Source organism: Bombina bombina, chromosome 7 (genome assembly GCF_027579735.1).
Source record: "Bombina bombina isolate aBomBom1 chromosome 7, aBomBom1.pri, whole genome shotgun sequence".
In the NCBI taxonomy this organism is placed as follows: Eukaryota; Metazoa; Chordata; class Amphibia; order Anura; family Bombinatoridae; genus Bombina; species Bombina bombina.
Genome location: NC_069505.1, coordinates 40,825,551 through 40,845,640, shown reverse-complemented (window position 1 = coordinate 40,845,640; position 20,090 = coordinate 40,825,551).

Genomic DNA, 20,090 nt, shown 5'->3' with positions numbered 1-20,090 from the left:
GGCTTTCGAGCCTGAATCAAGGTATTTATGACTGACTCAAGCGTTCCATCTCCAAGCAGTTAGTTGCAGAGAAATTAGATTTGGATGCTTGAATGGACCTTGAATCAGAAGGTCCTTGAATGGACCTTGAATCAGAAGGTCCTGTCTCAGCGGCAGAGACCATGGTGGAAGAGATAACATGTCCACCAGGTCTGCATACCAAGTCCTGCGTGGCCACGCAGGCGCTATCACAATCACTTACGCTCTCTCCTGTTTGATTCTGGCAATCAGAGGTGGAAGGAGAGGGAACGCTGGAAACACATAAGCCAGGTTGAACGACCAGGGTACTGCTAGAGCATCTATCAGTACTGCCTGAGGATCCCTTGACCTGGAGCCATAACGAGGAAGTTTGGCGTTCTGATGAGACGCCATCAGATCCAATTCTGGTGTGCCCCATAGCCGAACCAGTTGAGCAAACACCTCCGGATGGATTTCCCACTCCCCGGATGAAAAGTCTGACGACTTAGAAAGTTTGCCTCCCAGTTCTCTACACCTGGGATATAGATCGCTGACAGATGGCAAGAGTGAGCCTCTGCCCATTGGATTATCCTTGAGACCTCCATGTTGTCCGACTGAAACCTGATGAATCTGACCGAAGCCAGCTGAGGCCATGCCTGGAGAGCATTGAAAATCGCTCTTAATTCCAGAATATTTATCGGTAGGAGAGCCTCCTCCCGAGTCCACAACCCCTGAGCCTTTAGGGAATTCCAGACTGCACCCCAGCCCAGAAGGCTGGCGTCTGTGGTCACTATAACCCATTCTGGCCTGCGGAAACACATTCCCTGGGACAGATGATCCTGTGACAACCACCAAAGCAGAGAGTCTCTGGTCTCTTGATCCAGATTTATCTGAGGAGATAAATCTACATAATCCCCATTCCACTGATTGAGCATGCATAGTTTCAGTGGTCTGAGATGCAAGCGAGCAAACAGAACTATGTCCATTGCCGCTACCATTAGACCGATTACCTCCATACACTGAGCCACTGACGGCCGAGGAATGGAGTGAAGAGCTCGGCAGGTGGAAAAAATCTTTGATTTCCTGACCTCCGTCAGAAATATTTTCATGTCCACAGAGTCTATCAGAGTCCATAGAAATGAAAACTCTTGTGAGGGGGGAAAGAGAACTCTTTTTTACGTTCACCTTCCACCCGTGAGATCTTAGAAAGGCCAACACTAAGTCCGTGTGAGACCTGGCTAATTGGAAGGTCGACGCTTGAATCAGAATGTCATCTAGATAAGGCGCCACTGCTATGCCCCGTGGCCTTAGAACCGCCAGAAGGGACCCTAGCACCTTCGTGAAGATACGTGGTGCCGTGGCCAACCCGAAAGGAAGAGCCACAAACTTATAATGCTTGTCCAGAAAGGCGAACCTGAGGAACTGGTGATGATCTTTGTGGATAGGAATGTGTAGATACGCATCCATTAAATCCACGGTGGTCATATATTGACCCTCCTGGATCAATGGTAAGATAGTCCGAATGGTCTCCATCTTGAAGGATGGGACTCTTAGGAACTGGTTTAGGATCTTGAGATCCAGAATTGGTCTGAATGTTCCCTCCTTTTTGGGAACAATAAACAGATTGGAGTAGAACCCCTGTCCTTGTTCTGCGTTTGGAACAGGGCAGATCACTCCCATGGTAAAAAGGTCTTCTACACAGCGTAAGAACGCCTCTCTTTTTGTCGGGTTTACAGACAATTGAGAAAGATGGAACCTCCCGCTTGAAGGGGAGTCCTTGAAATCTAGAAGGTATCCCTGGGTTACAATTTCTACTGCCCAGGAATCCTGAACGTCTCTTGCCCAGGCCTGAGCAAAGAGAGAGAGTCTGCCCCCTACTAGATCCGGTCTCGGATCGGGGGCTACCCCTTCATGCTGACTTAGTGGCGTCTGTAATAAAAGAATTAGCCAACTTAAGAGCCTTAAATCTGTCCAAAATATCATCTAGTGGGGTCTCCATCTGAAGAGCCTCTTCTAGAGCCTCAAACCAAAAGGCAGCTGCAATGGTTACCGGAACAATGCATGCTATAGGTTGAAGAAGAAAACCTTGATGAACAAAAATATTCCTTAGGAGACCCTCTAATTTTTTATCCATAGGATCAATGAAAGCACAACTGTCTTCAATAGGTATAGTTGTACGCTTAGCCACAGTAGAAATAGCTCCCTCCACTTTAGGGACCGTCTGCCATGAGTCCTTTATGGTGTCAGAAATAGGGAATATTTTTTTAAAAACAGGAGGGGGAGCGAACGGAATACCTGGTTTATCCCACTCCTTAATAAAAATGTCCAAAATCCTCTTAGGGACCGGAAAAACATCAGTGTAAACAGGAACCTCTAAATATTTGTCCATTTTACACAATTTCGCTGGAACTACAATAGGGTCACAATCATCCAGAGTAGCTAAAACCTCCCTGAGCAATAAGCGGAAGTGCTCTAGCTTAAATTTAAATGCCGTCATATCTGAATCTGTCTGAGGAAACTTCTTTCCTGAATCAGAAATCTCTCCCTCAGACAGCAAATCCCTCATCCCTACCTCAGAACATTTGAGGGAATATCGGATACGGCAACTAAAGCGTCAGAAGGCTCAGCATTTGTTCTTAACCTAGAGCTACAGCGCTTCCCTTGCAACCCAGGCAGTTTAGATAAAACCTCTGTGAGGGTAGTATTCATAACTGAAGCCATATCTTGCAAGGTAAAAGAATTAGACGCACTAGAAGTACTTGGCGTCGCTTGTGTGGGCGTTACCGGTTGTGACACTTGGGGAGAACTAGATGGCAAAACCTGACTTCCTTCTGTCTGAGAATCATCTAATGCCAAATTGTTATAAGTCAAAATATGCTGTTTGCAATTTATAGACATATCAGTACAAGTGGGACACATTCTAAGAGGGGGCTTCTAAACAAATTGAACAATGAGTTTCCTCAGTGTCAGACATGTTTAACAGACTAGTAATAAAGCAAGCAACCTTGGAAAACACTTTATTTAATGGAAAAAAAACATAATTTATGTAAGAACTTACCTGATAAATTCATTTCTTTCATATTAGCAAGAGTCCATGAGCTAGTGACGTATGGGATATACATTCCTACCAGGAGGGGCAAAGTTTCCCAAACCTCAAAATGCCTACAAATACACCCCTCACCACACCCACAAATTAGTTTAACGAATAGCCAAGAAGTGGGGTGACAGGAAAAAGTGTGAAAGCAACAAAAAAAAGGAATTGGAATAGTTGTGCTTTATACAAAAAAATCATAATCACCACAAAAAGGGTGGGCCTCATGGACTCTTGCTAATATGAAAGAAATGAATTTATCAGGTAAGTTCTTACATAAATTATGTTTTCTTTCATGTAATTAGCAAGAGTCCATGAGCTAGTGACGTATGGGATAATAAATACCCAAGATGTGGAACTTCCACGCAAGAGTCACTAGAGAGGGAGGGATAAAATAAAGACAGCCAATTCCGCTGAAAAATAATCCACACCCCAAAACAAAGTTTAAATCTTATAATGAAAAAAACTGAAATTATAAGCAGAAGAATCAAACTGAAACAGCTGCCTGAAGTACTTTTCTACCAAAAACTGCTTCAGAAGAAGAAAACACATAAAAATGGTAGAATTTAGTAAAAGTATGCAAAGAAGACCAAGTTGCTGCTTTGCAAATCTGATCAATAGAAGCTTCATTCCTAAACGCCCAGGAAGTAGAAACTGACCTAGTAGAATGAGCTGTAATCCTTTGAGGCGGAGTTCTACCCGACTCAACATAAGCATGATGAATCAAAGACTTTACCCAAGACGCCAAAGAAATGGCAGAGGCCTTCTGACCTTTCCTAGAACCAGAAAAGATAACAAATAGACTAGGGGGTCGATCCGATATAAATCGTCGCCCGCAAAAGCCGGCGACGCCAATATTTGTGCGGGTTTGGTATCAAATATACGGCGTAACCTAGAAGTTACGCGCGTATATTTCTGCCATCGCCCGTAGTTTTTTGGGCTATAGGCAGGTATACCAAACCCGCGCAGTTTGGTATCCAATATGCAGCGTAAGGACTTACGTGGCGAAAATGGAGAAAACTTACTCCATTTTCACCTCGCCACAAAAAGCAGCCGTAAGAAGCCTTACGCTGACTATTGGAGACCCGTAACTTCCTAAACTGGCTGCTAAAATAAACCTAACACCTAACGCATGCGCAATGTCTATCTCCCTGTCAACCGCGATCTGCTAAAATAAACCTAACACCTAACGCATGCGCAATGTCTATCTACCTGTCAACCGCGACCCCCCCCCCCCCCCGAAATCCCTAATAAAGTTATTAACCCCTAAACCGCCGCTCCAGGACCCCGCCGCCATCTACATAAACTAACCCCCTACTGTGAGCCCCTAAAACCGCCGCCATCTACCTTATCTATCCCCTAATCTGACCCCTTACACCGCCGCCACCTATATAAAAATTATTAACCCCTAATCTAATCCCCCTATACCGCCGCCAGCTATATTAATATTATTAACCCCTAATGTAAGCCCCTTACACCGCCGCCATCTCTATTAAAATGATTAACCCCTAATTTAATCTACCTACCCCGCCGCCAGCTATATTATCTATATTAAACAGTCTTAATATGAAAGAACCAGCGAGACCTCCAAGCGTTGATAATAAAACTTGACTTTATTGGAGAAAAACATAAAATTGCATAAAAAGCATTTTGCCCTTGCATCAGGGGTGTAGAAATACGTCCTACGCGTTTCGGCAGCCCTCTGCCTTATTCATGGACTGAAGAGTTAGCATAATCGTGCCTCTTAAATACACCTGAGCCCCCAGGTACCAGAAACCCCGTAGATGCCTATTTAAAGGGACATAGCAAATCCTCACATAGCATGTTTTATACAATATATGGATTTATACACTTGTGACTCAGCTGAAATATAAAGTCACATATTCTCTATTAATTTTGGATGTAAGCTGGAACGTTTCAATTATTCATGAAAATTATAAGAAAAATTAGTAGCAAATTTAGAAATATTATATAATCAAAAATTCACCATTTAGTATAAGATGTAAATATAAATAAGAGTTGATCCCTTAATATTAAAGAGTTCTTAATAAGAACTATACTAAGAGGAGATTATAGTACCTTAAACCAATAAAGTGAAGGTTGGGGACTGTCATTAATATTGATTGGGATTAAAATAATAAATATGAGTAGCCCAACATTTAGGATCCGTGAGCATTGTTATATCACATACTAACTGTATGTTGATTACGGCTTAGAGATTGGAGGATTGATATCTCCTTTTCTCTTTTAAATAGGTTAAACTAATCACTGATAGGATTATGGAAATATCTCTTTATATTTCAAGGTAGCACATTTAGCAAAGATATTGATGTTATATTGGTCAGTAAAACTACTATAACAATATCTACATTAACTGCCTATTTAGGCATTTTATATAAGTTTTCCCACTGCTTAGTAATCTAATATATTAAGAACTCTTTAATATTAAGGGATCAACTCTTATTTATATTTACATCTTATACTAAATGGTGAATTTTTGATTATATAATATTTCTAAATTTGCTACTAATTTTTCTTATAATTTTCATGAATAATTGAAACGTTCCAGCTTACATCCAAAATTAATAGAGAATATGTGACTTTATATTTCAGCTGAGTCACAAGTGTATAAATCCATATATTGTATAAAACATGCTATGTGAGGATTTGCTATGTCCCTTTAAATAGGCATCTACGGGGTTTCTGGTACCTGGGGGCTCAGGTGTATTTAAGAGGCACGATTATGCTAACTCTTCAGTCCATGAATAAGGCAGAGGGCTGCCGAAACGCGTAGGACGTATTTCTACACCCCTGATGCAAGGGCAAAATGCTTTTTATGCAATTTTATGTTTTTCTCCAATAAAGTCAAGTTTTATTATCAACGCTTGGAGGTCTCGCTGGTTCTTTCATATTAAGACTGTTTACATACCATTTCCCAGCTGAGCCTTGGCGTGCAACGGAACAGCAACAGTCAGAGTGGCGCTACGGGATCACGCAGAGAGAGGAGGAGTTCAGTATCACAGCAACGTGTGCTGCAAATTGGCAGCTGGAAACACACAGACGCTCACCCGGTACAACACTGGTAGAGGTTAGTATAAGGAGGCCGGCGGAGATAAACCCTTGGATATAGCCACTACGCTTCTAAGGTGATTGGATAGACTCTCCGCAACCGCATAGTGGGGCCATATTTTCCGCACAACCTTGAGTCTGCCAGGAGGATACCGGGTGAGTTACCATTATTACCTTTACCTATATTCCTCTACGCTACATACCGCCACAGCCTGGAGCTGCAGAGGGGGACTTTTTTGTATATTATCTATATTAACCCTAAGTATATTATAGTTAATATAGGTATTACATTATATATATTAACTATATTAACCCTAATTATATTAGGGTTAATATAGTTACTATAGTATTTATATTAACTATATTAACTCTATCTAACCCTAACACCCCTAACTAAATTTATATTAAATTAATCTAATTCATTTATAAACTAAAATATTCCTATTTAAATCTAAATACTTACCTATAAAATAAACCCTAAGATAGCTACAATATAATTAATAATTACATTGTAGCTATGTTAGGGTTAATATTTATTTTACAGGTAAATTGTTAATTATTTTAACTAGGTATAATAGATATTAAATAGTTATTAACTATTTAATATCTACCTAGTTAAAATAATTACCTAGTTAAAATAAATAGATATTAAATAGTTATTAACTATTTAATATCTACCTAGTTAAAATAATTACCTAGTTAAAATAAATCTCCCTACCTTGTCTTCACCACACCGGGCCGAACTCCTGATCCGATCCGGGCGATGTCTTCCTCCAAGCGGCAAAGAAGAATTCTTCCTCCGGCGATGTCTTCCTCCAAGCGGCAAAGAAGAATTCTTCCTCCGGCGACGTTTTCCTCCAAGCGGCAGCAAAGTCTTCATTCTTCCGGCGGCATCTTCAATCTTCTTTCTTCGCTCCGCCGCCGCGGAGCATCCATCCCGGCCGACTGCTGTACTACGAATGAGGTACCTTTAAATGACGTCATCCAAGATGGCGTCCGCCGAATTCCGATTGGCTGATAGGATTCTATCAGCCAATCGGAATTAAGTTAGAAAAATCTGATTGGCTGATTGAATCAGCCAATCAGATTCAAGTTCAATCCGATTGGCTGATCCAATCAGCCAATCAGATTGAGCTCGCATTCTATTGGCTGTTCCGATCAGCCAATAGAATGCGAGCTCAATCTGATTGGCTGATTGGATCAGCCAATCGGATTGAACTTGAATCTGATTGGCTGATTCAATCAGCCAATCAGATTTTTCTAACTTAATTCCGATTGGCTGATAGAATCCTATCAGCCAATCGGAATTCGGCGGACGCCATCTTGGATGACGTCATTTAAAGGTACCTCATTCGTAGTACAGCAGTCGGCCGGGATGGATGCTCCGCGGCGGCGGAGCGAAGAAAGAAGATTGAAGATGCCGCCGGAAGAATGAAGACTTTGCTGCCGCTTGGAGGAAGACGTCGCCGGAGGAAGAATTCTTCTTTGCCGCTTGGAGGAAGACATCGCCGGAGGAAGAATTCTTCTTTGCCGCTTGGAGGAAGACATCGCCCGGATCGGATCAGGAGTTCGGCCCGGTGTGGTGAAGACAAGGTAGGGAGATCTTCAGGGGGGTAGTGTTAGGCTTTTTTAAGGGGGGTTTGGGTGGTTTTAGAATAGGGGTATGTGGGTGGTGGGTTGTAATGGGGGGGGGGGATTGTATTTGTTGTATGCAAAAGAGCTGAATTCTTTGGGGCAGGCCCCACAAAAGGCCCTTTTAAGGGCTGGTAAGGTAAAGAGCTTTGAAATTTGTTTAATTTAGAATAGGGCAGGGAATTTTTTTTATTTTGGGGGTTTATTATTTTATTTGGGGGCTTAGAATAGGTGTAATTAGCTTAAAAATCTTGTAATCTTTTTTTTATTTTTTGTAATTTAGTGTTTGTATTTTTTTGTAATTTAGTTTAGTTAATTTAATTGTATTTTTAGATAGATGTTTGTAGTTTATTAAATTTATTGATAGTGTAGGTGTATTTGTAACTTAGGTTAGGATTTATTTTACAGGTAATTGGGTAATTATTTTAACTAGGTAGATATTAAATAGTTAATAACTATTTAATATCTATTATACCTAGTTAAAATAATTAACAATTTACCTGTAAAATAAATATTAACCCTAACATAGCTACAATGTAATTATTAATTATATTGTAGCTATCTTAGGGTTTATTTTATAGGTAAGTATTTAGATTTAAATAGGAATATTTTAGTTTATAAATGAATTAGATTAATTTAATATAAATTTAGTTAGGGGTGTTAGGGTTAGATAGAGTTAATATAGTTAATATAAATACTATAGTAACTATATTAACCCTAATATAATTAGGGTTAATATAGTTAATATATATAATGTAATACCTATATTAACTATAATATACTTAGGGTTAATATAGATAATATAGCTGGTGGCGGGGTAGGTAGATTAAATTAGGGGTTAATCATTTTAATAGAGATGGCGGCGGTGTAAGGGGCTTACATTAGGGGTTAATAATTTTAATATAGATGGCGGCGGTGTTAGGGGCTCACTTTAGGGGGTTATAGATATAATATAGCTGGCGGCGGGGTACGGGAGCGGCGGTTTAGGGGTTAATACATATTTTATTGTTAGGATAGTGAGGGGGGATAGCGGATAGAGGGTTAGACGTGTCGGGCTATGTTAGGGAGGCGTGTTAGACAGTGCAGGTGTTTTAGACTTTAGTCAGGTTTTAGAGGCGCCGGCAGTTTCTAACGTGGCGCAAGTCACTGGCGACGCCAGAAATTTGTACTTGCACAGATTTCTGGACATCGCTGGTTTGTCAGACTTACGGCACGTTAGCATCTGACGGCGACTTATATGGGATAGCTCGAGTTGCGAGCTGAAACTGCGGGCGACGCCGGTTCCCTCGCTTGCGCCGCAAACTGCGATCTATATCGGATCGCGCCCTAGAAGTCTTTCGGAAATCTTTAGTAGCTTCAACATAATATTTCAAAGCTCTTACTACATCCAAAGAATGTAACGATCTTTCCTTAGAATTCTTAGGATTAGGACACAATGAAGGAACCACAATTTCTCTACTAATGTTGTTAGAATTCACAACCTTAGGTAAAAATTTAAATGAAGTCCGCAACACCGCCTTATCCTGATGAAAAATCAGAAAAGGAGATTCACAAGAAAGAGCAGATAACTCAGAAACTCTTCTAGCAGAAGAGATGGCCAAAAGAAACAAAACTTTCAAAGAAAGTAATTTAATATCCAGAGAATGCATAGGTTCAAAAGGAGGAGCTTGTAGAGCTCCCAGAACCAAATTCAAACTCCAAGGAGGAGAAATTGACTTAATGACAGGTTTGATACGAACCAAAGCCTGTACAAAACAATGAATATCAGGAAGATTAGCAATCTTTCTGTGAAACAGCACAGAAAGAGCAGAAATTTGTCCTTTCAAGGAACTTGCAGACAAACCTTTATCCAGACCATCCTGAAGAAACTGTAAAATTCTAGGAATTCTAAAAGAATGCCAGGAAAATTGATGAGAAGAACACCAAGAAATGTAAGTCTTCCAGACTCGATAATATATCTTCCTAGACACAGATTTTCGAGCCTGTAACATAGTATTAATTACGGAGTCAGAGAAACCTCTATGACTGAGAATCAAGCGTTCAATCTCCATACCTTCAAATTTAATGATTTGAGATCCTGATGGAAAAATGGGCCTTGAGATAGAAGGTCTGGTCTTAACGGAAGAGTCCAAGGTTGGCAAGAAGCCATCCGAACAAGATCCGCATACCAAAACCTGTGAGGCCATGCTGGAGCCACCAGCAGTACAAACGAACGCTCCTTTAGAATCTTGGAAATCACTCTTGGAAGAAGAACTAGAGGCGGAAAGATATAGGCAGGATGATACTTCCAAGGAAGCGACAATGCATCCACTGCCTCCGCCTGAGGATCCCTGGATCTGGACAGATACCTGGGAAGTTTCTTGTTTAGATGAGAAGCCATAAGATCTATTTCTGGAAGACCCCAGATTTGAACAATCTGAAGAAATACCTCTGGGTGAAGAGACCATTCGTCCGGATGTAACGTCTGGCGACTGAGATAATCCGCTTCCCAATTGTCTATACCTGGGATGTGAACCGCAGAAATTAGACAAGAGCTGGATTCCGCCCATACAAGTATCCAAGATACTTCCTTCATAGCCAGAGGACTGTGAGTCCACCCTTGATGATTGACATATGCCACGGTTGTGACATTGTCCGTCTGAAAACAAATTAACGACTCTCTCTTCAGAAGAGGCCACGACTGAAGAGCTCTGAAAATCGCACAGAGTTCCAAAATGTTGATTGGTAATCTCGCCTCCTGAGATTCCCAAACCCCCTGCACTGTCAGAGACCCCCATACAGCTCCCCAACCTGTCAGACTCGCATCTGTTGAGATCACAGTCCAGGTTGGAAGAACAAAAGAAGCCCCTTGAACTAAACGATGGTGATCTGTCCACCACGTCAGAGAGTGTCGTACAATCGGATTTAAAGATATTAACTGTGATATCTTTGTATAATCCCTGCACCACTGGTTCAGCATACAGAGCTGAAGAGGTCGCATGTGAAAACGAGCAAAGGGGATCGCGTCCGATGCAGCAGTCATAAGACCTAGAATTTCCATGCATAAGGCTACCGAAGGGAATGATTGAGACTGAAGGTTTCGACAAGCTGAAATCAATTTCAGACGTCTCTTGTCCGTCAGAGACAAAGTCATGGACACTGAATCTATTTGGAAACCTAAAAAGGTTACCCTTGTCTGAGGAATCAATGAACTCTTTGGTAAATTGATCCTCCAACCATGTTCTTGAAGAAACGACACAAGTCAATTCGTATGAGATTCTGCTAAATGTGAAGACTGAGCAAGTACCAAGATATCGTCCAAATAAGGAAATACCACAATACCCTGTTCTCTGATTACAGATAGAAGGGCACCGAGAACCTTTGAAAAAATCCTTGGAGCCGTTGCTAGGCCGAACGGCAGAGCCACAAATTGGTAATGCTTGGTCTAGAAAAGAGAATCTCAGAAACTGAAAGTGATCTGGATGAATCGGAATATGCAGATATGCATCCTGCAAATCTATTGTGGACATATAATGCCCTTGCTGAACAAAAGGCAGAATAGTCCTTATAGTTACCATTTTGAATGTTGGTATCCTTACATAACGATTCAATATTTTTAAATCTAGAACTGGTCTGAAGGAATTCTCCTTCTTTGGTACAATGAATAGATTTGAGTAAAACCCCAGACCCTGTTCCAGAACTGGAACTGGCACAATTACTCCAGCCAACTCTAGATCTGAAACACATTTCAGAAATGCCTGAGCCTTCACTGGATTTATTGGAATGCGAGAAAGAAAAAATCTTCTTGCAGGTGGACTTACCTTGAAACCTATTCTGTACCCTTGTGAAACAATGTTCTGAATCCAAAGACTGTGAATCGAATTGATCCAAATTTCTTTGATAAATCGTAATCTGCCCCCTACCAGCTGTGCTGGAATGAGGGCCGCACCTTCATGTGGACTTGGGAGCTGGCTTTGGCTTTCTAAAAGGCTTGGATTTATTCCAGACTGGAGACGGTTTCCAAACAGAAACCGTTCCTTTAGGGGAAGGATCAGGCTTCTGTTCCTTATTCTGACGAAAAGAACAAAAACGATTAGCAGCCCTATATTTACCTTTAGATTTTTTATCCTGAGGTAAAAAAGTTCCTTTCTCCCCAGTAACAGTTGAAATTATAGAATCCAACTGGGAACCAAACAATTTATTACCTTGGAAAGAATGGGAAAGCAGAGTTGACTTAGAAGACATATCAGCATTCCAAGTTTTAAGCCATAAAGCTCTTCTAGCTAAAATAGCTAAAGACATATACCTGACATCAACTCTAATGATATCAAAGATGGCATCACAAATAAAGTTATTAGCATGTTGAAGAAGTTTAACAATGCTATGAGTATTATGATCTGACACTTGTTGTGCCAAAGCCTCCAACCAAAAAAGTGGAAGCTGCAGCAACATCAGCCAAAGAAATAGCAGGCCTAAGAAGATTACCTGAACATAAATAAGCTTTCCTTAGAAAGGATTCAATCTTCCTATCTAAAGGATCCTTAAAGGAAGTACTATCCGCCGTAGGAATAGTAGTACGTTTAGCAAGAGTAGAGATAGCCCCATCAACTTTAGGGATTTTGTCCCAAAACTCTAATCTGTCAGATGGCACAGGATACAATTTCTTAAACCTTTTAGAAGGAGTAAAAGAATTACCCAGATTATTCCATTCCCTAGAAATTACTTCAGAAATAGCATCAGGGACAGGAAAAACTTCCGGAATAACTATAGGAGGTTTAAAAACCGAATTTAAACGCTTAGTAGATTTAATATCAAGAGGACTAGAATCCTCCATTTCTAATGCGATTAAAACTTCTTTAAGTAAAGAACGAATAAATTCCATTTTAAATAAATATGAAGATTTATCAGTGTCAATATCTGAGACAGAATCCTCTGAACCAGAAAAATCGTCATCAGAAACAGACAAATCAGAATGATGATGTTCATTTAAAAATTCATCTGAGAAATGAGAAGTTTTAAAAGACCTTTTACGCTTACTGGAAGGAGGAATAACAGACATAGCCTTCCTAATAGATTTAGAAACAAAATCTCTTATATTAACAGGAACATCCTGAGTATTAGATGTTGATGGAACAGCAACAGGTAATGGAATATTACTAATGGAAATATTATCTGCATTAGCAAGTTTATCATGACATTCATCACAAACTACAGCCGGAGGAACAGTTACCACAAGTTTACAACAGATGCACTTAACTTTGGTAGAACCAGCATCAGGCAGCGTTTTTCCAGAAGTAGCTTCTGATCCAGGGTCAATCTGAGACATCTTGCAATATGTAAGAGAAAAAACAACATATAAAGCAAAATCTTATCAAATTCCTTAAATGACAGTTTCAGGAATGGGAAAAAATGCCAATGAACAAGCCTCTAGTAACCAGAAGCAAAAGAAAAATGAGACTTAAATAATGTGAAAAAAAGGTGGAGACAAAAATGACGCCCACATTTTTTAGCGCCAAAAAAGACTCCCACATTATTGGCGACTAAATGCTTTTGGCGCCAAGAATGACGCCACATCCGGTGACGCCGACATTTTTGGCGCAAAATGTCAAAAAAATGACGCAATCACGAACAACTTCCGGCGACAAGTATGACGCCGGAAATGACAAAGAAAAATTTTTTTGCGCCAAAAAAATCCGCGCCAAGAATGACACAATAAAATGAAGCATTTTCAGCCCCCGCGAGCCTAACAGCCCACAGAGAAAAAAATCAATTGAAAGGTAAGAAAAAATTGATAATTCATATGCATTATCCCAAATAATGAAACTGACTGTCTGAAATAAGGAATATTGATCATCCTGAATCAAGGCAAATAAATGTTTAAACACAGATATTTAGAACTTTTACATAAAAGTGCCCAACCATAGCTTAGAGTGTCACAAAAAATAAGACTTACTTACCCCAGGACACTCATCTACATGTAGTAGAAAGCCAAACCAGTACTGAAACGAGAATCAGTAGAGGTAATGGTATATAAGAGTATATCGTCGATCTGAAAAGTGAGGTAAGAGATGAATCTCTACGACCGATCACAGAGAACCTATGAAAAAGATCCCGTAGAAGGAGACCATTGAATTCAAATAGGCAATACTCTCCTCACATCCCTCTGACATTCAATGCACACTGAGAGGAAAACCGGGCTCCAGCCTGCTGCGAAGCTCATATCAACGTAGAATCTAGCACAAACTTATTTCATCACCTCCACGGGAGGCAAAGTTTGTAAAACTGATTTGTGGGTGTGGTGAGGGGTGTATTTGTAGGCATTTTGAGGTTTGGGAAACTTTGCCCCTCCTGGTAGGAATGTATATCCCATACGTCACTAGCTCATGGACTCTTGCTAATTAAATGAAAGAAAAAGACAATTTGCAAAAACGGTACTGTGCCTTTAAGAGAAAAAAAGGCATACGCAAACTGCAAAACAGGGTAAAATTGCTTCAAATTTTCCGAAATTTTTAGTGTACCCACTAAGCCTTAGAAGGATTACACCACAAGTAAAGAAACAATAACCCCACAAATGAAAAAACCGGATTGAAATTTGTCTAAAAACCGGTTAAAACCCCTATTAGCACCTTGACACAGCTCTGCTGTGGCCCTACCTGCTCTTAGGAACCATAATCTGGGGTTAAAATTTCGAATAGGCCCTCAGAAGACTATCAGGAGCTCAGGAGAAGTTGCTTGCTGCTTGTCTGAATTACTAAGTGCGCAACTGAGGCGTGAAAATAAGCCCCGCCCACCTCACACGATGTTGCTGGGGCCTACACAAATCTAGCAAACTATATTTGAAAACCATGTGGGTTATAACAACCGTAATTAAGCCAAATGACCCCTCAAGCAAACGTTCCCATAAAAAAAAAAAACACGTTACTCCCAGAAAACACAAACGTTTGTCACTTTCTTAATAAACAAATTAAGTGCCCCAAAAAACTTAGCCCTTCATGCAAGCTAGTAAAGCCTCATTCATTCTAGGATTACTGCTTACCCTTCCCATAATGGGGATACTGTCAGCCTTTCTGAGTTAACACAGTCTCTGCAGAAAGTTTTCCTGTACTCCTCAGCTACTGTGGGAACAGCAGTGGACCTTAGTTACAAATGCTAAGATCATAATCCTCCAGGCAGAAATCTTCATCTTTGTCCTGCCTGAGAGTAAATAGTACAACACCGGTACCATTTAAAAAGAACAAACTCTTGATTGTAATTAAAAATAAACTAACAGCTTAACACGTCTTTCCCTTTACCCTTCCTGCTTAGAGCCGGCAAAGAGAATGACCAGAGGGTGGAGTTAAGGGGGGAGCTATATAGGCAGCTCTGCTGTGGTGCTCTCTTTGCCACTTCCTGTTAGGAAGGAGAATATCCCACAAGTAAGGATGAATCCGTGGACTCGGTACATCATGCAAAAGAAAAGTAACTTAAAATCATATAAATATTTATTAGAATGTAAAAATGTATTTATCATGTAGCCATATATTTTACTACACAAATGTTGTAAATGAACTTGTTACAATTTAAACTCTAAACAGAAACAACCCTCTTTATTGGGAACACATTTGATTAAAACCTAATTGTTAAAGGGACACTAAACCCAAATTTTTTCTTCATGAATCAGATAGAGCATGCAATTTTAAGCAACGTTCTAATTTACTCCTATTATCATTTTTTCTTCATTATCTTGCTATCTTTATTTGAAAATCATGAATCTAAATCTTAACAGCCAGTCCATTTTAGGTTCAGCACTATAGATAGCGCTTGCTTATTGGAGGCTGACAATACCCCACCAATAAGCAAGCATAACCCAGGTTCTCAACCAAAAATGTGACATTTCCTATGCATCACTTTCCTGCTTTTTTTAAAAAGATAGCAAGAGAATGAAGAAAAAATAATAGGAGTAAATGAGAAAGTTGCTTAAAATACATATTTTGCAAAACATAAGGGTCTTTTTACATGCCAGAATGCTGTTTCTGTTAAATCTTTTGCAGCTTCTGAGAAACAGAATAGTAACTTGAAGCCTTCCCAAAACGAATGCAGTACATTTAGGATAACACCTGATTCAACCAGAAATAAAATAATATCAAACTATAAACCCTCAAGGAATATGCTTCTGATAAAGCAGTTTGAATCTCAGGCAACCTGAAATATTGTCTTATTGTTTTGTGTACTCAAAGTTTGAAAAAATTGAATGTATCATTGCTCTTTACTGATACAAAAGAACTTCAATGTCGGTTGGTTTGTGATGTCCCCCCCCCCCCCCCCCATCCTTTAGAGGGAAAGAATGCTCACCACCTGTAAGCTTTTAATGATGTACACAAGCTTTAAGTTCATGTTCATGATCTTATGCTTATAACCACTGTCTGTTGAACAGATTGTAATCTACAAGGCATTGCCATCTTGAACTATGAAAGCAGAGAAAAGTAAAATTTTAATGGAGACATTGCTATAAATCCATTTACCAGCTGAGCTCTATCTACAACCTAGGGGAAAACACTTTGTTGAATTCTTTCAGGGTTTTAAACTAAAATGTTTCTTTCACAAGCAACGCCAATTGCAGCATTTGATTGGGAAAGGAAAAGTAATAAAAGATGTTCCTGATATTTAACCCTGTGAATAGGGTCCTAGTACTATCTTCCAAGTAAATAGTTGTGCATTTAGACAATGCTCTGTACCAGGAAAATTCCCCAATGCCAATTTGCACTTCAGTTTGCTGGGTTGCAAATACATCAAATGCTAAACTTCTGGGAAGGTAATCAGAGAAAAGGAAAAATTGAACAGCAAGGCAGTACGAAAATACTCCAGCAGTATAAAAACATAAATTATGCTTACCAGATAATTTCCTTTCCTTATGTATGAGGAGAGTCCACGGCTTCATTCCTTACTTGTGGGAATACAGAACCTGGCCACCAGGAGGAGGCAAAGACACCCCAGCCAAAGGCTTAAATACCTCCCCCACTTCCCTCATCTCCCAGTCATTCTGCCGAGGGAACAAGGAACAGTAGGAGAAATATCAGGGTATAAATGGTGCCAGAAGAACAAAACCAAATTTAAGTCCGTCCAACAAAGAATTCTGGCCGGGGCCGGGGCCGTGGACTCTCCTCATACAGAAGAAAAGGAAATAATCTGGTAAGCATAATTTATGTTTGCCTTCTTAATATAGTGAGAGTCCATGGTTTCATTCCTTACTTGTGGGAAACATATACCCAAGCTCTAGAGGACACTGAATGAAAAACGGGAGGGTAAGAAAAGAGGTGGACCCTGTTCTGAGGGCACCACAGCCTGCAAAACCTTTTCTCCCAAAAGCTGCTTAGGCCAAAGCAAAAATGTCAAATATGTAAAATCTTGAAAAATTATGTAAGGAAGACCAGTCAGTCGCCCTACAATCTAATCCATAGAGGCCTCATTCTCCAAAGACCCAAGAGAAACCCACAGCTCCAGTTGAATGAGCCTTCATCCTCTGAGGAGGCGTGTGTCCCACTGACTCGTAAGCTAAGCGAGTAATGCTCCTCAACCAGAGAAACAAAGAAACGGACTATACTTCCTGCCCCTTACATTTCCTAGAATAGACACAAACTAGGAAAAGGTTGACAAAACACACTTGTAGCCTGAAGAGAGAACTTCAAGGCACGAACCACATCCAAGGTATGAAATAACCACTCCTTTGAAAAGACGGATTAGGACACAAGGAAGAACCACAATCTCCTAATTGATGTTGTGATCTGAAACAACCATAGGAAGAAAACCTAACCCAGTATGAAGAACAGTTTTAGCCGCATGAAAAACTAGGTAAGGAAACTCACAATGCAAGACTCTCAGAAACTCTGTGCGCCGAAGCAATAGTCAGTAGAAAAAGAACCTTCCAAGACAGAAAATTTTAATGTCAACACCATGCATAAGCCCAAACGGAGCCTTATGCAAACTTAGAACAAGATGTAAATTTCAAGAGGAGCACTAGATCTAAACATAGGCCTGATCTAGCCAAAGCCTGAACCAAAGACTAGACATCTGGAAGCTCCATGAGCCTCTCAAGCAGTAAAACAGATAGGGCAGAAATTTGTCCCCTAAGGGAGCCAACTGAAAAGGCCCTACTCCAGAGCATCCCGGAAAACCTGGCCTTATGCCAGGGGAATCCTCGCTCTTCATACCAGAAAAAGAAGGTTATGATGGATGCAACGATACACTGGTTGATGAGCTAAAATGAGAGTATCAACAATCCTTTCAGAAAAACCTCTCATGGCTAAGATTAAAGCGTTCAATTCCACGCAGTCAGCCTCAGAGAATCCAGATTGTGATGAACACAAGGACCCTGCTCCAGCAAATCCCTGTAACAAGGTCCATGGAGGCAAAGCCCCTAAACTGCGCTACACCTCGTAGGTATAAACGGAGCAAACCGTCTTACAGATGCCTGCTCCTGCTAGAATCGAACCATCCACAACAAAGAGTGACATGGCCGAAAGAGAAGGTTAAAAAGAAACCTCTAAAGAATGCTAGATTTCTAGCATATTTTAGATGAAAAGGCCGGAGACCCACCTAGGTTCAAACCCACCTTCTGCTACAGAAGCGGTGGAGCTAACACTGATGCCTTGAAATCTTGACTGTCTTCCCCATCAGATACAAACATTCGAGTAGGGATGATGGTAGGGGACATCCGATCCAGAGGAGTACGCTCATAGGGAGGGTTGCTGGCAATGAGCTGAAGTTGGCATTCGTCCACCATCAAACACGAGCCCCCCCATGTAGCAGGAGGAAGTCTCATCCAAAAGTAGATCTCCTCAACGAGAGGTCCCATCTGGTATGAACCCAGAAGACCAAATCCTCTAAGCAGAATGCTCACTGTAAATCCAAAGGAATAATTGGAAGAAAATTCCCAACCAATGGACCTCTCTAGGACACTCCCCACGGACAAGAAAGCAACAAGTAAAAATCCGCCCCAGAAGAGCTTAAGAGAAAAAAATCTCAGAACAGGGAGATCTGAACGGAACACTGGGATTGATTTCCCCAACCGGTATTCTATATAAGTCTGTTAAGACAGATACACCAACTCCAGGGTGAAGTCTTGCCCTCGGGTGTGTATATCACTCTCCACCCTGGCGTCAACAAAGACCAGAAGGGTGACTGGAGGGCATAACCTGAAGGGTAAATTTTGCAAGATCTCAGGAAAAATTTGTATCCATAAAACAAAACAGCATCCAAGATCCACCCTGGTGTCTACACCAGCAACTCTGGCCTAGATCCAACTGTGAGGATTGAAAAGACACGAGAAAAACCCAAACGGTCTATTAGCAGGGAAAGGTAAGAAACCCATAAAGCTGAGACCTGGGAACTACTAAAAAATCTGTAAGCAGGATACTGTCACCTTAACCCCCAGATCCAAAGAAGGAAACCTAGGATCAGAATGAGACTTGCTGTAAGATACAAAACATAAGAACCGGATTTGCTCAAAAAGGATGAACTAGGAAAGACATCCTTTTTTCCTAACCAAAGGAAGGGAGAACCTTACATTCTCCAACGAAAAGAAGAACTAATAAGCTCTGCTAAAAAAATCATAGAACCCAATAAGGACGGGAAGACCATCCCCCTATTAGGGCATGCACCAACAGTGGAGGAAAATATTACCACAGTGTGATAGATACCAAGACAATGACTCCAATAGTCACTTGACAAAGTTCCCTTTCTCTGAGAAGACAATTGCCCAGAAAGAAGTCTAGTTTCGGTCTCTAGGACCACTAGATCCATATGATGCAGTATCAAGCACCCACGCCAGATAATACCTAAACAGGTCCATCCTGTCAACTAGGATAGATGGGCCTGTTGTACCTGGACCAGAAATCTAGAAAAACAACTTCTTCTCTTGTATAGAAAGATAGAGCAAAAGCAAACCCAACTAGTATCCACAACAGGTCCTGTCTGTCATCTAGGATACAACGTATCTGCCGGAACAATCCAAGGCGAAAACGAAACTCTTAAGTTGCAGCAAAGCTAGAAAAACTGAATAATCAACTTAAAGAAATAAAGCTCCAAGGCTTAACATTTTTCTTGAAATCATGGGGGAACTATAACCCGAACAGAAATCTATAAGCTTCCACCGGAAGTTTCCAACAATCTTGACCATCAAAGTTGATAGTACTAAAAATCCCATGTGACGAAACGTCTTTCTAAGAAGAGTTTCTATAACAACCCAGAGCTCTAAAAAAACAAAAAACAATCTGGAACGAAAAAGCAAACTAAAAGAAAACAGGCATACACCCTGAAAAAGGAGTGTGCAAACAAAAAACAGGTT